The sequence below is a fragment of the Rhipicephalus sanguineus genome, chromosome 9, assembly GCF_013339695.2.
Source record: "Rhipicephalus sanguineus isolate Rsan-2018 chromosome 9, BIME_Rsan_1.4, whole genome shotgun sequence".
Lineage (NCBI taxonomy): Eukaryota > Metazoa > Arthropoda > Arachnida > Ixodida > Ixodidae > Rhipicephalus > Rhipicephalus sanguineus.
Window position 1 is genome coordinate 16,301,631 of NC_051184.2, and position 16,686 is coordinate 16,318,316.

Here is a 16,686-nt window from a genome sequence, read left to right on the forward strand (position 1 = left end):
ATTGCCTAGTGGTCTTCCTATGCATTCTATGCAAAAATTTTTCAGCTAAACGAATTTCTGAATAGCGAATATTTCAGTTGAACGTACTTGATCTGCGGACCCGGGCTCCTTTTTGAAATCAGTTCAACAAAGTTGAGGACTGTGTGCAGTGTGAATGTGACCTTGTTACCTGTGCTTAACTATCAGACTTGGAAATTGTTTCCACTGTTCGTCCGGAACCAGAAGAAGAAGAATGCAACGATGAAGTTGTAACGGCTGAGGCAGGTTGAAATCCTGTATCTCTAGCCGAGGCTGTAGGATATATTAGGAAGTCGTGAGACTTCGTGTCACAACAACAAGCTCTGCCAGAGGCAGTGCACAGAAACGTAGACTCTCTGGACAGCTTTGTGTCTTCTTGAGCTTTAAGGGTGCCAGTCCAAATGAAAATTACACAATCCTTATCAAAATAAGTTGCATTTAATACTTTTGACTCGATATCTGTTGTGTCCAATGCTGTTCCATATTCTAGTGAATATTCAGTTCAGTGAACATTCAGTTAAATGAACTATTTCCTTGGGTCCCTTGAAGTTCACTCAAGTGAGCGTTCACTGTGTTAATACTAGGTAATGTTGCACAAAAAGCTCTTGTCTGGACAGTTGTACTAATTGTAGGTTGAGTCTCATAGGGCCTCATAGGATGTAGGGTGAATGTCATACATGCAGCCTCAGATAACAATATAGCAGTTCATGTCAGACTGAATAAATCTATAATAAAAATTATGTGGTATTTATGCTTTAAAAAAAGTGTCAAAATTAGGAAAGATTGTGTAATCTTTAAAAGGCTTTTTTTTTAATGTGACATGCATGCAAATTAAATTTTAACCGAGGATCAATAACTACTCCTAGAAAAAATATTTGTATTCAATTTTATTAGCCAATATTTTTCAATATACCTTTTTATTTGCCCAATGCTAGTGGCAAGAAGTAGTGTCCTGTATCCTGGAAAGTTTTATAGGTTGTTAGACGAACTTAACGACCATATATATAGTGACCATATATAGGTCAGCCTATATATGGTCACTCATCTTGTCGGCTGCTGACATAAGCACCTTGGCCTGTGCATATTTAAACTCCCTGCAATGTAACCTCACCTTCCTCATAGTGGACTCAGTTGCATTGTGCTTACATTTTGCATAAGATCACCAGGGAGCATGGAACACTCCATGTTCATGCCTCTTATGGCCAGTACTCAACTGCGCATAGAGTGTAAAGTTTCTTAAATAATAATTTCATGTCAATGTTTTCCTGAAGAGCCTCACAGTATTGTGTTTTAGTTACTTTTCCATACACAGGAAATCTGTTTTTTTTTTTTAAGATTTTCTTGCACTTAAATGTTTAGTAGTTTTTATTTCCTGTTCAGAATTAACCTTTTACTTCAAATTTCATTTTATTCCCTTATACAGTGTTCTTTTTTTATTATTGAATTAAGATTAAATGAAGGAGTTGTCGTTATTTCTTGGTGATGGCTACCTCTTCTCTCTTGGTCATTAGGATAAAAATAAGATTTAGAAAAGAAACATTTAGAGTTGTGTTCGGTGAGTTCAAAAGCCCTCATTTTAACACAGACCACTAATGTTTGGCTCATTCAAGCATGATGCACATAAAAAAATTGTTGAAGCACTGTCATTGCTTTGTGATTTATCTTTGGTGGCCATGGGCCTAGTGTATTGGCAAGTGAGAAGCTTCACTCTGAATCCAGTAAACAGAAGTCCTGCACGATCTGTGTGTGATATGCCTGCGACAGTCGAGCAACAGGCAACACACATCCTCATCATCATGGCTTCATGAACATGTTTCAGATGGCATGCATGGAATTTGGAATAAGAAATGCTTTGTATTATCTTTCTATGTTGTCTCTGCATCATTTCCACCAAATATATTTGCTATAGTTATGAGGATCTGCCTGCATGGTTGGTTTCCTTACTCATAGACTTACTCAAGGCATATTTTGGGAGTTAAATGTGTGGTGTTTTGAGCAATTCTGCATTTGTATCTGAGTATAACTTGCTTTTCCTTTTATCATAGCCCATACTCCTTCGTGGTGATCATGCCGTCAAACTAAAACATGTATTTTGCTGCACATGTCAATATGCATACTTTCATACTGCAGCCGTATGGCTCAGTATGGTATCTATCTTCTGACATAGAAACAAAACACGACTTTAATGAATTTCGGAAACTTGGTCACATATATCTCGTGTCCTGACTGCTCATCATCGTCGTGCATTCTAAAACAGAAATATAGTTAGACACATTTTTGTAGAAGTGTTACAGTGCAAACAAAGCTTGCATTTTTGTTCTTCCTATACTTCTATGTGTGGTAACACCCACAAAACACAAATGTTCTAAAAAACTGTTTCAATTTACTTTAATTATGTACATACACATTGGTATATTATGATATGTTGAATAATTCTGTGGCAAGAGGTCATTTAAAAAGTTAACACATTCACTTCAAGCGCATATGTAACTGTTGTTGTTTTTTATAATTTATTTACAAATACTTCTGTCTCTATACGAGACATATAGTAGGGTTGGTTCAGTACAAAACACTAAAGATAGGAGAACACAGTTGTATGATATAACAGGTTAAAAGAACGCACAGAAGTGGTAAAACAGATTTACAGATAGCAGATCAAAATTAAATTCTATCAAATATTGAATTGAAACGTCGAAGGTACAAGAACACAGATTGCTTAACATGTCAGGTTAAAAGAATACACAGAAGAGGTAAAACAGATTGCAGATAAAAATGACAATGCTATCAAGTATTAACACAAATGTATTTTGTTACTTCTGCAGAAAATTGTTCCATCAGCAGTCATCTATATATACATCAGTTTTCTGTATATGCATAATAGTGTGATAGTCCTCTCGTTGGGCTGTTCTAGAAGCTGACGAATGCTGAAAAGAACATGAAAGACGCCATGCCAATTCAGCCCGAAAAGGGCGTTCTGGGGACAACTGCTACCCCTAAATAAATAAATATATAAATATATAAATAAACAAACAAATAAATAAGTAAATAAATAAATAAATAAATAAATAAAAGCAGGACATTAGGCACGCACTAGCCAAGCTTCGCTTGCCCCCGATAAGGTAGGGGCTCCTGATCTGTTTTTTTACCCATTTTTTACTCGTGATTCAGAGTAACCCTCCATCTTAATAGGTTAATCTATTTTTTTTTAATTGTTTTGCACACTACAGCATTGTGACAAATGTGCATAAAATAAAGGTTGAAATGTGATTTATTTTCCAGCACATTGAGTATGCACACTAGCTACTGATTGTGAAATATTGTTAATGTTTTTCCAGCCTTATTGAGTGTGCTCATTTTATTACATAGCTCAGGCGCCTTTAAAGGAAAACTTCTTTTTTTAACCAACCTAGTCCACTATAGCTATCCGTATTATGAATAAGGGAGGAAAAATGAAGGAAGAAAATTAGGGAAAGAAAACGGCTTTTCTAAAGCAAAGCGCCGACTTAGTACTTACGCGGTAAACTCGAACGAAAATATTTGCCGCCGCGGCCCAAAAACACGCAAGTGCCGACCAGCGAGTTTACAATGGCGAAGAAACATTCTCAACAACGCGTCAACGCTCCGCTCACTGCTGCATATCTGACACGCGCGCGGGACAAGCAGTGAAGTCAAACAAACAGCGGATGCAGCAAAAACCGCGAAGTCTTTGCAAACGTACGCACAGGCCTACAGTCGCAAAAAAACGTTTAAAAAAATACCTAATTTTTAGAATTTTACAGATTTACGCGCCATCTATGTAATAAAAACGTTACTAATTCTGCCTACTTGAGTGGTAAAAAATTATTTTACATTTCACAGTTGTCACACAACAGGTGACGCTGCCAACTGTGAACGACAAATTTAAAACTACGTATTGTGTGACATTCTGTACTACGGAGTGCGCACGTTACCTCACGACGTTTGAAAGGTATCTGCGGCGAAAGCAGCGAAAGTCGCCCGAAGCGAAGCGGGTGGCCGGGGTGGCGGCGGAGAGTGGTCGGCGCGCTTGGCGGAGTGTCGCCGTAGTGGGAGCTGCGCAAGTCGCCGGCGCGGTTGTTCAAGGTGGTCTTTTCGAACGACCGATTTGCCTTCACGTGTGTTTGTGGCTGTCGCTGTTCCGCTTTGGCTTCTCGCTGAACAACGGAGTTTTCGCTTTCACTAAGAGGAGTGCAGCTGTGCTGTGGTGTGTGCTACTTAATTGTCAACAGTGCGGCTATACGCTCGCCGCTTTCCGTCAACGGGGCGACCCTGCGTGCATTGAGAAAAAGTGAGTGCTATTTTTACCACTTTAGTTTCGGCAACAGCAGTGTGTCATGCATACCGTGTGAGTAGCGTTCGTCGAGACGTGCAAGTGTGACTCCGTGAACCTTTTACAGCGCATGCTACACACGCCCGTACACAGCTGTGCGCGCCAGCCCCCGATTTCAAGGCTGAACCAGTTTCTTTTTTCTTCTTTGCAATGCTTCCGCTCTAGGCGTCTTCATTCTTGGAACCACTGACAGTCACGAACACATACATGGCTGTGGTCGAATTAATATTATTTCCTCAATAACGCGCCGCAGTCCGATTGCATTCGTGTTCGGTTATTTATTTATTTATTTTTAATTTGTAGTGTAACACATCTGTAGTACATCTTTCACGAATCAGCTAGGACAAAACGCACCTATAGCAGCCGAGGAACTTACGCTAGACGGTTGATTTTAATTAATAAATAAATGTGGACTACGACCGCATTTTTTCGTCAGAAACAATCTATACATGCCCGATCTCGGGGTTTCCAACGCCGGTAAATTGTTCAGAGCGGACGAAAACTGAACGTTGAAGTCTCAGGCGCTACAATCGTATTGCCCAAAAATCAAGACTGAAGGACTACTGAAGGGGTCGATCCCGGTATCGTAGGGCGTGACAGCAGCAGTGACTCGCAATAGAACTATAAAATAATTAAACATTTGCATACTGCGAGAGAGGCATATTGAACACGGCTTATATCTGCGTTCTCACGGGAAAGGAAGGCACATATAAACGACCTAGGTAAACGTGTTATGAGAGTTCGATAGTATTTTCTTACCACTATAAGAACGATATCCTCGCTTAGGTTGAGCACCTAGCAGGCCATGCACAAGGGCTCGATCCTCACGTCGCGCGCTTCTCGAAAAAACATAAAAAGTTAAGTTAGCGTTCCCTCAATACGCACAATGGCGGAGACAGGCCGCTTTCGCATATCATTATGAAAACGTCAATTTGCGGACACGCGAAAAGGACTTTAGAGGAGCTGCCGAAATCGGAAGTTTGCACTGTGCCTTGTCGCTGTTCATTTATAAATTAATCCTCGTAACTGAGGATCGCCAGCTCATCAGAAATGTAGTTGTTAATTAATAGGTTTGTTCTCAAGCACGTTTTATACCGCTGTCACACTGATCGCGATCAGGGCCGATCCGGATCGGACTTCTCATCGCGATAAACAAGTTGGTCGCTGCTGCATGGTCCAGCCTAATCCTGATCGAATTTGCTACAGACCAGGGGCGTAGCCAAAGGGGGGGGGGGGGGTTCAACCCCCCTCCGAAAATTTTCAATCTTGCTTGTGTATATGTACACACACACATACAAACGCACACACGAACATACATTAAGGATGGTTGAACACTCCCCCCCCCCCCCCCCGAAAAACATTTCTGGCTGCGCCCCTGCTACAGACGTCAGCTAAATCGCGATCTCGGAGGCAAACCGCGATGCGCAGATCGCAATCGTCTTCCGATCGGGCTTGATCGCGATTGAAGGTGACCGTGTAGCAGCACCTGATCCGGATCGAGCCTAATCCGGATCGGCTCTGATCGCGATCAAAACTGCCCGTGTGACACCGTTATTAATCACGTTATAAATAGTTTGATAACGGTGAACAACTGGCATAAGTAAAATAGACGTTGGCAGCTAATACAGTGGCGATGACGGGACTACCAATTCCATTCCTCACGAGTGGCCTCGAAATGCATGTTTCTGTTTCCGCGTAGTGGGGGGCGATTTAATGTGGGACGCTTTTCCGTGCGTTCGCGTGAAATGACAATTTTTTTACGCTGTTCAACATGGTACATATGTAGATTCAAACGAAGGCTGATTAACGAAGAATGTGACCTTTATTGAAATAAAAGGATGACGTCGTTGTTGGGGATAAGGTGGGAAAGGGGTAAGAAGGGGGATGAGCATCTTCACGTCACGCACTCGCCCGAGTCAGTCGACCTCTCCTACACCACTCGAAACAGGCCACTTTGACTACCGTATATTGCGAGAGCTTTTTCGAAGAAAGTTAGGCGAAGTTAGTTTTGGTGCATTTCTGTGGCATATCTAACGCTAAAAACTTAAAGGAAAAAAATGCGGCACAGGACAGAACGCTAGACTTCAGTTGGCAAATTTTATTCAAAGAACATGCGAATAATGCACCATATGCTAAAGATATGCGCAGGCAGATGCACAAACGAGTGTGTGACAGACAATTAAAAGCGCAAAGTTAGATGAGGCAGATAAGCGCCGGCAGCGAGCCATTACGAATCTTTGATTACGAGGTGCCTTTCAAGGTAAAGGCCTTCTTCATGAGAGAGTGCCATGAGATGCACGGTGCGCTTACGCACTTACTGGCAGCGATTAAAATACAGAAAGTCTCAAATATGTGTGAGCAGCGGATAAAATGCGAAAATCCTCAAACGAAAATGCCATAAAATGGTCAGCAAAGGGTCGTTATATAGCCGTCGAGGGAAACAGCCGTTTGTTAGTATCTTCCATGGTATTGGAATTGCGTAGAGTAAGAACCGACGTGATGTGAGAGAAAGGCAAGGGAAATACAGGGATCAGTTCGACAGCCGGTGAAATGGTGTCGCATTTTTGCTGAACATTTTCATGGCGGTAATTTTCATTGCGAGGCAAAAAGAGCGACACTGAAGTCTGGTTTCCACAAGGGAGGCAGTGTGAGGTACATGGGTTGGGCTTCGTTTGAGGGGACTGAAGCGCGGAGCGAAATTAGTTCAGGAGAAATATTTAGGCTTCTGCGTGGATGAAGCAAAGTGGGTGGCCAGAATGCAGAATAGGTGTACCTAAAGAGCGTAAACAAGGTTTGTAGGAGAATATCGAGAAATATGGCAACCGGGTAGTCTTAATATACAATCATCACAAAAACAAAAAAGGACATTAGACAAAGAGGGACGCCACACTGGAGGAAAACCGCGGAAATTTACAAAGGCGGCAAGAAAGATTGGAATTTAAAATCTGCAGTGTATGGAAGGGACAGCGCTTGGCTTTGGCGGCCTGCCTGATATACCTGCCTGAGAACAATCACATAGTACAGTAAAACCTCAGTGATACGATCACGGCTCGTACGAATTTCGGGGTGATACGAATTTTTCTGTGGTCCCGGCCAAGGCCCATTAGCCTGCAATGTATTGGAGCACGGTTGTTGCGAACCGATTTGCACCCCGCGACGTTTGATACGAACGTACGCTATAGCGCACAGGTACGAAGACCCCAAGGGACGAAGCGGGCGGTCTTCGCCAAAGAGCTTGGCCTCTGTCTATCGTGTGCAAAGCGCTTCTTAAATCACTTTCGCCGCAGTAATCTGGTGCCATGCAGAAAAGCGTAGTAAGATTAGGAAGGGGCAGCTGGCGGTCACGGGGCACAACACATGTGGTTCATCAATTACACACGCGCGCATGCCCCGTATATTTACGAGTACAAGTATGATCGTTGACGTCTGAAAACTTCACTGGCAATCTTTCCGAGCTGTTCATGACGTCGCTGTGGCCCTGAGAAACACTAAATCAAAACGTATGCCAACTTTCTTTTGTCGCATACTAATTTTCCATGTTTTGTAGTGATACGAATTTCGGATGATACGAATATTTTTGGTAACCCCGCGAGATTCGTATCACCGAGTTTTTGCTGTATACACCGGAGCAAATATTCACAACAGGACGAGGCAAAAAAAAAAAAAAAAATCCGGAAACTGCTCAACACCTTTATTGTTATGGAATACAGGGATATTCACCCAACAAGACCCCTTGAGGACGTCTATCTTGCAGAGGCTTCGGGTTTCAAAGTGTATGGACGTATTCAGTGATCAGCGGTTGCCGGAAGTAAGAGATGTTTGGAATATTAGCGAAAAATGTAATGTGTCAGAAAGAGACCTCTGAGGAAATATGTGAATAAATTAATGAAAAAAGAAAGAAAACAAGGAAGAGCTGGATAAAATCATAGTTATAAGTGTAGATAACAGTACATCGTAGGCTCGTATGAAGAAAAAAAATATAAGCATAGGATAGACAGGCCGTATTCTGAACAATTTTACCGATGTGGTCCAACTTCATTTCCTTTCACCGTATATACCATTTCTACAATGGAATAAAAAATTTAGTAGTCACTCTCTATTATATCTATTGCAAAGTCATTAATTAAGTCACATTTTAATTAACTATTAATCAATGTGATTTTCACATTCAAGAGCGTTTTCCACACCTGGCAATTCACAATCTACTTTTGATTTTGACAGTCTACTTTTGATTTTCTTGTTTCCTCAGAAACCATGTGGTTAAGAATTTTTGAGTCTGACATTTAGCTATACTGCGCAGCAGTCGATGTAATGCGAATCACAGCCTCTCGGTGCCAAGTAAAATTAATACCGCGCGACAGAAACGTGGGCTTGCTTTTCCTTTCGTGTTCACTTAATTCGCTTGAGAGTGTATAATTTACAGCCCTTGGCACCGCAGAAGTTGGTGCCATGTAGCAGTCTTACTGTTTCTACGTCTGCTGGCCGATTCCATGTCATGCCTGCGAACTTGTTAATTTCATCACACCACATAACCTTCTGGCATCGTCGGTTGCGTTTCCCATCCTTTGGTATCGATTCCGTTGCTATAACTGACTTATCTACGTTTTCCTTCATACGCATTGCCTGGCCGGCTCCAGTCTTTTTCCTTTCTTTATTTTTTTGCGAATGTCAACTAAAATATCGCCTGTTTATTCTCTGACCCTTTTTTCGCTCTACCGATCTCTTAATACCTTGACCGCCGATGACGAGTTAACTCGTCCTGAACTTCCCGCAAAATTTTGGAGCTTTTCAAGGCCAATAAACACGCAAAAAGTTTTCGTCATTGCAAACAAAGCTCCAAAATGTCTTTTTAGAAGTTTTAATTTTTTCCCCATAGATCACCGTGAGAAGCTTATTTATTTATTTATTTATTTATTTATTTATTTATTTATTTATTTGCAAATACCGCTGTCTCAGAGAGGAGACATGGGTCACTGTACAAATACGAAAAGTAAATGGCAAAACAGAAGACCGCTATGCTTTCAGGAAGGAGTACTTGAAACAGTGAGCATGTGACATTATTGGGACAATATTTAGTGTGTGAATTCGGCGTGTCATGCGAGTGGAGGGATCTACGAGCGAAGGTTGTGTTCGAACACAGTAAGCATTCAGGAAAACGCCAGTAGGTCCGCGTGCGAAGCCCGCGGTAGGCTTTGTTTGTTTTTTTAACGGCGGAGCTGTTTATGCCGGCCATAATCTGTCCAACGCGAACAAAAAACCTCGGACGGGTTTTTACGCCACAGGAATTGGGCAAGCCCCGAGTATAAAGAAATAGAAAGAAAGAGAAGAATAAAGGGAATAAAGACATTAAAAGATGGAAAGACAGAGATAGAAAGGGACATGCACAAAAATAGAGCAAGACAGAGAGAGAAATAGAGAGAAGCAAGGGAAGAGAGAGAAACGCACACTGAGAGAAAGAGATAGAAAGAAAGAGGAAGAACGAGGAAGAAAGATAGAAAAAGCGAGAGATATACAAAAAGAAACAGATAGAAAAAAGAGGTAAAAGAAACAGAGAAAAAGAAAATAAGGAAGGCCACCCAGCTCCGCTCTTCCTTCAGGCTTGGCACCACTAGTGCGAAGGTGCAGTAATTTTTTAACGCGACAGTGTTAAAGAGCTCGTTTCGCAGAAATTACAGTGCTGGCGTCGGTGACGGCGTCGTTGGTTGTGAGCGAAAAATCATCATCTTGTCCGCGACCGAAAAATCGAGAAAGATGCACATAAAATAAATAATAAATATCTTAGGTTCCAGTGCTAATCGAACCCACGCCGTCTGGCAAGCAAGTGTTCGACCACAGAGCAACGCTACTGCTTGAAACTAGGGGTGTGCGAATAGTGAAATTTCATCTCGAATCGAATTCGAATCGAATAGCGCCGAATAGTGGCCGAACATATCGAATATCGAATACCAAAAATTTTATTGAAAACTGAATGACAGAACAACGCCAATGCTGCGCCTCATCGTCATGACTGCTCCGGGCCCAAAAATCTTCGGGCGCCCGTTCACAGCAGCGTTTTAACTGCGCGCCGGAACGATGGGAGTTTCTGAACGAGTGATGCGGTGCGGCAGTGGCGACTGCAGAGAGTGAACTAATTTTCACATGTGAAACCCATCATCGAGGGTTTTTTGGGCCAATGTCGGGACGTTTTACGGTGCTTGCGGCATAAGCGACATTACTACGCAAGAAGTCCGTGCCTTCGTTTCGGAAGCAAAGTCGGGAAGGGCTTGACACAGGCCCGTAGCCAGGAATTTTTTTTCGGGGGGGGGGGGGGGGGTTCATTTGCTGAAAACCTTGACTATTTGAGAAAAACACCTATTTTTAGTATTTATTTTTGGTAAAAACACCTACTTCACCAAAATTTCGGGAAGGGGGGCCTAGGCTCCCTCCCCCCTGTCTACGGGCCTGGCTTGACAGTTTTCTCATGTATTTTTTTTACGTGAGGAAATGACAATCTCCTTTAGAATAAATATGCGCTCGCTTTTGAACTAGGATATCGGTGAAAGTTAATGAAAGGCCTACTGTAACGACGTTTGCGTTAGTTTTAGCCACGTACCCCACCCTAACCAAGTTGCACCATTGGCCTTTGTCGCGTTTTAGATATTCGTCATGTCGAATTATTCGAAACTTCGAATACTAGCTATTCGAAAGTCGAATCGAATTGTTCGATTAGGTATTATTTGATTCGAATTCGAAACTCGAATATTCGCACACCCCTACAAGTTGAAACTGCTTTGGAAAAAAAAAAAAACGCTATGTGAGTGTCATGCAGTGGAAGGAGTCTCCATAACACATGTAATATTGCGTGGCAGAAGCGTAGAATCGCGCCAGGCGTCAAAACATGTGAACGAAACGGTATCAGAAAGAAAATAATCTCGGGAGTGCCGCAGGGCAGCATTCTCGGACCTTTGATTTTTAATTTGCACATAAATTATATAGTCTACACTTCTTCGGATGTCAAATTTCTAATTTATGCTGACGAAGCTAGCATATTTATTTCGTCTCCATCAGATGACTTTCTCTTTCACAAAGCTAACCTCGTTTTAGAAGAATTAAGCACATGGGCAGCCAATAACCAGTTAAAAATAAATACAAAAAAGACGAAAACCGTGGTTTTTCATTCCATTGGCAGGCAGGTTTCTGCAAAAGACAACCTTGTTTATCGCGGCTAACAGATAGAGTTGGTTGAATCTATTAAGGAACTTGGTGTGAATTTCTTAAAATCACTGCAGTGGGATGAGCATGTAAATGCAGTATTACAAAAGTTAGGTGCGATAACTGGTATCGTGAGTCGTAACCGCTATTTAATCCTGAAACCAGTGAAATTGTTGATTTATAATGCCCTTTTCGCATCGTTTTTAAACTACTGCCATTTAGTTTGGGGGACTACTACTGAATCGAACCTCTTGCGGCTATTACTTATGCAAACAAGATTTTTTAGAATAGTTCTAAATGTACCAACTGCACTGTAAACCATATTACACCCATATGAGTGTTTTTGGTGTCTATAACTCACACCCTTACACCCCACTAAAAGGGCGTAACAGGCAGGCTTACACCCTTCTTACGGGCGTACTTCACGGACTTACACCCTTTATGCACCAATTTTCAAGGGTGTAATATGAAAACTACACCCTTATGGCAGAAGTGGAATGGGGTGTTTAAGCAAACATACACCCTAACACCCTTCCAAAAATAATTTAATAATAATGATTGTAGGGATTTAACCTCCCAAAACCACGATATGATTATGAGAGACGCCGTGGTGGAGGGCTCCGGAAATTTCCACCACATGGGGTGCACCTAAATCGAGGTACACGGGCCTCAAGCATTCTCGTTTTCATCGAAAATGCGCCCCCCGTGGCCGGGGTTAGATCCCGCGACCTGCGGGTCAGCAGTCGAGCACCATAACCACTAGACCACCGTGGCGGGTCGCTTTCAAAAATATAAATAAAGCGGTTACACCAGCCTCCTACCTCCCTTTCTTCTGAAGCACTATAAATCAAATGACCATAGCTACTTCTTCCAGGGTAGAATTATAGCTATAATTCACACTCCTAAAAAATCGGGTGACCCTCGCTCCATTAAGAGAGAAACGGCGACAACGGAAGGCTGATGCAGAGGATTTACATACATTATATTGATAGCGCACGTTAACTGGTATGCGAGACACATAGTACACACACTCACTGAATTCAATACACAATTCATTCATACTTATACAACCCATAGTACACACTCACTCAATCAATACAGAATTCACTCATACACATACAACTCATAAGATGAACAAGTCACTACAGCCGCGTAATATATGGACCCGTTTACACATACCCTAATAGAAAGCGTGGCGCTTATATAGTCAATGAATTACGAACAACCCTGGTGGGTCAAGCGATGCGTCATTTTTCTTCAACTATTTACATTTCATGGCGGCATCACAAGGTACGCAGACATTATCATATTGTAGCTATCACTTGGCCAAGCACATTTTTTAGTCTAAAGTTGCGTAATAATGAATGTTATAATTACAAATTTGATTAATTTTATGTGAAAACGACCACCTTCTCAAAACTGTATAGGTGTAACATTTCAAGAAACACCCCCACACCCTAGCAGTTATTTAGGGTGTTATATTTGAACATTTGCCCTTTACGCACCCTTATTTCAAATAAGGGTGTGCAAAGGGCGTTAGTGTTGTATTTACACCCTCTGAATAAAAAATTGTCAGATATAAGGGTGTACCAAGGGTGTTTCAGTGATTGAAACACCCGTATGGGTGTGAAAAGGTTTACAGTGTGTGCATCCTTCTGAAGAGCTATTTAGAAGGTTCAAAATAATTAAAACACAAGGCATATACGTGTACAGATTGCTCCGTGAATATCGAATACATTGCGAGCACCAGGATTCTCTTTTTATGGAATTAGTAAAGTTGCGTCCGAAAGAAGCATCATATAATACACGAACAACCGAGACATGGAATGTTCCGCATTGTCGAACTGGTTACGGTCGGCAGATGGCTCGTAATAAGCTTCCGCGTTTATTAAATGATTACAAGAATAAACAAATTGATAATCGCGATGTAAAATTGTCTGAATGTATGACTTTTTTCTTAACTTAAGCCGTTTGTCTAAAATTGTCTGACTTTATATAAATGAACACTTAAACTGTCACTAATGCAATACTATAGTACTGGTGAAGTGTTGTGTTGGTGCATCACGCAGATCTAAACAGGATGTATAAAAATGCAGGACGTTCTCTAAAGGGTAACTAACAATCGATGCATATTTTAGTGGTTCGTTTCAATTCATATTTTGCTCAACATGATTTATTACAAATTTTTGTGTTAACAGTGTCAAGAACATGCTTGTAACTGAGCTGCTGTCTTTGTACGGGGGCGAAGGACTCCCTCAAGCCATTCAAATGGCTTTTCTCTTCGCCTCCGATCACATGTATTGTGATGAATCAATAAAATCAAATCAATCAATCAATTGCGCAACGAGTGGATGTTTTAAAGGCCTACCCATTACAAAGTCCTCAGACACATTTAATCATCATCAGCTGCAAAAGCATCAAGAAACTGAGCAGCTGCGTAGGTTCGCCTGTTGCCGTACTGACGCGGCCCTTCGCTGATTAGCAAAAGGAAGAATTATGGCGTAGTGGGCACTTAACAATTGTGCTTGCAGTTGACGTTCTAGGATAGTTAGAAACGGCCCATGCTGCGCGTACAGTCGTTCGCTTCCTTACTGTATGGTTGAGGCATGCACTGAGAAATAGGCTAGCAATTTAGAAGACGATGCGCACGGGGCCCGATTACGCTATCGCTTTCTACTCTTGAAGGCGAAGCTCAAGCGTCCCCCAAGTTATTATTATTATTTTTTTTTGTCGGCAGTGAAGAGTATTCCAGTGAATTAATGGCTGCTGGAAGACGTAACATGACATGACAAGAACTTTATTGGAGTCCTGAGGAACTTGAATCTGGGGAGCCGGAGGCCTCCAGAAGACAGTCAGCAAGATTTTGACTTGGGTGGTTCGTCTAGTTGCAGCAACACAGACGAGCCGGATGACGTGGCCGTAGGCGGCCGTCTGGCGGCTAAGTCCGCGACAGCGTCAGCTGGGGCGAGAAAAAAAAAAGAAAAAAAAAACACGCGCGCTTAGGCTCGAGGCCGTCGCGCCACAAGCACGTCTGCCGAGGTCAAGAAACGCCCGCTAGTTGTGCACTATGTGTTTACTAAACGTTTTCCAACGGGACCAGCATACGTTCTACAGGCATTCCTGTTATCGCAATATTTAAAAAAAGTGGCAAAAAGAAGTCAGGCGTAAAAAACTTACGCACTTTAATCATTTGACACGCTATGCACACAATTGTGTACACCACCTGTTTTTGCTATTTGTAACGACTAGGGGCTAAGAGAGAGCAAGATACATTGAGCTTTGGATGAAATGAACCTCCTGCATAATAAATGTGTCTTCATTGAACTCCATTTTGCAGTGTACTGTTGTATATATGATCAGTTTGCTGAAGGCGCTACACTGTTCGACGAGTCGTTCGACGTGCCCCTTCCCGCGAGCCACGTCAAAAGTATAATTTTTCTTTGCTCCAAATGGACATACCCGAAAACGGATTTGCACTTTATTTGTGGCGTAAGATTTCATTCTATTAATGCAAAAACGAAGCATGAATGACTACACAATAAATAAATGTTTAATTACAATTGAATATAATTAATTGCTCTAACACACATAAATTAACGCAGTATGCCATTATTTTTGTTGCAATAGAATATCCAGTGCCTCGAAATAACGTTGTATCAATTTGACGTATTTACGGACGGTTGTTCACCGGTGGCGTCTGAAAGGGTTAATGTTCTTTTTTTATGTGTGTGTGTTCTCATCAGCATTAAGGTGTTACGCCCGTCATTTCACGTTCCATCGCGCGCTGCGTCTTCCTTAACTTCTTCTTGACTTTCTTCGTTATTTATTTATTTGAAATACCTTACAGACCCGTTGGGCCTCGTGTAAGGGAGGATCTACAATCACATCTTCAACACAAAATAAAAATGTATCAAAGACCAGAAGAGAAACGACTGTGCGTCATACAGAAAATTTGAACACGTAATACATAATGCGTACATAATACTTGATATCCTCTAAGTTCCAGCTCCATACGTTAGGCAAAATGCTCCATATGTGCTCCACATGCATCAGCTCCATACGTTAGGCAAAATGCGATGATCGTACACTCTTCGCTTTAGGGATAGCGGCAATTTATAGTCATGACTGCCGTATGTGTTCCACGGAATCCTTATTCTTCAATGAATTTCTTTTCCTGGGTAGGTTCCCCTGTTAGTAAGTTGCCTAGACGTGTACTCTTTCGCAGGTTCTAGGCCTTGGATGCCAATCGTGAATGCTTGTTCTCTTTCGCCAGGCTATTAAACATTACATATGTCTTTTGCATAGGTATCTTCAACCCTACTTTAACACTTTCCCTGTTTGTTGAGCTCCTTAATAATTTTGTGCTCTTTGTTACGATTATTGGCTAAAGAGCATAATGCCAGGTGCAAACCGTTCCTCGCTTTTAGTCTCACACCTTCCATCAAGCTTAATTGTATTGATGGGAAATGAAGTTATGATTATTATTATTATAAACCGCAGGTTGCTGAGATATTCTCCGTTAATCTTTATCAGCCGACATCGATAAGCTGCCTTCACGTAGTCAGCGCGGCAGCAGAGTCCCCGAGCTGACGTCACACGCGAGAGGGCGTCCGAGGGCGCCACTCGAAGCTAATAGTGATGCGTCGTTCTCACTGACTTTGTGGTCTCTGCGGTAGCATCTGTGACGAACCGAGCGAAGTAATGTGATGGAAACGCAACCCAGGAGGCAAAAGGCGCAGCAGCAGCAGACGGCATCGTACGACTGAGGCCTTCATGACTGAACGCTTGCATTTCTGTCCCGCTTCCCTCAAAGACGTGGTGTGCGATCTCGAGAATTAACAGGAGCTCAGCAATGCGGCAATGACCGCGTTGCTCTTTTCGCCATACTCTAGTTTGGCTGATTCGCATGCCCATCCGCCCTTTCCTGCGATCAGTGCCCTTCGCCAGTACACGCTTGCATGCAGATCAAACCGACCTTTGGTAGCCGTGCCTTGCCTATCATTTGTGACTCAGTTAAGGACGTTGTGCTCCTGCCAGGGGCAGCCGCCGGCCTGTCCTTAACTCCTTTATTGATGCCCCTAATCACTCATTCGCTCAATATCAATCAATCAATCAATCAATCAATCAAT

General features: G+C 42.2%; 1 protein-coding gene across 2 annotated transcripts in view; it reads left to right on the forward strand.

Annotated features, from left to right (window-relative positions):
* The first annotated feature begins 4,042 nt into the window (after positions 1 to 4,042).
* Positions 4,043 to 16,686, forward strand: part of LOC119404652 (uncharacterized) — a 240,603-nt gene continuing 227,959 nt past the window's right edge. For both annotated transcript variants that reach the window (XM_037671236.2, XM_037671237.2), the window contains exon 1: positions 4,043 to 4,324. The gene's annotated coding sequence lies outside the window, so the exon portion shown is untranslated. The remainder of the gene's footprint in view (positions 4,325 to 16,686) is intronic.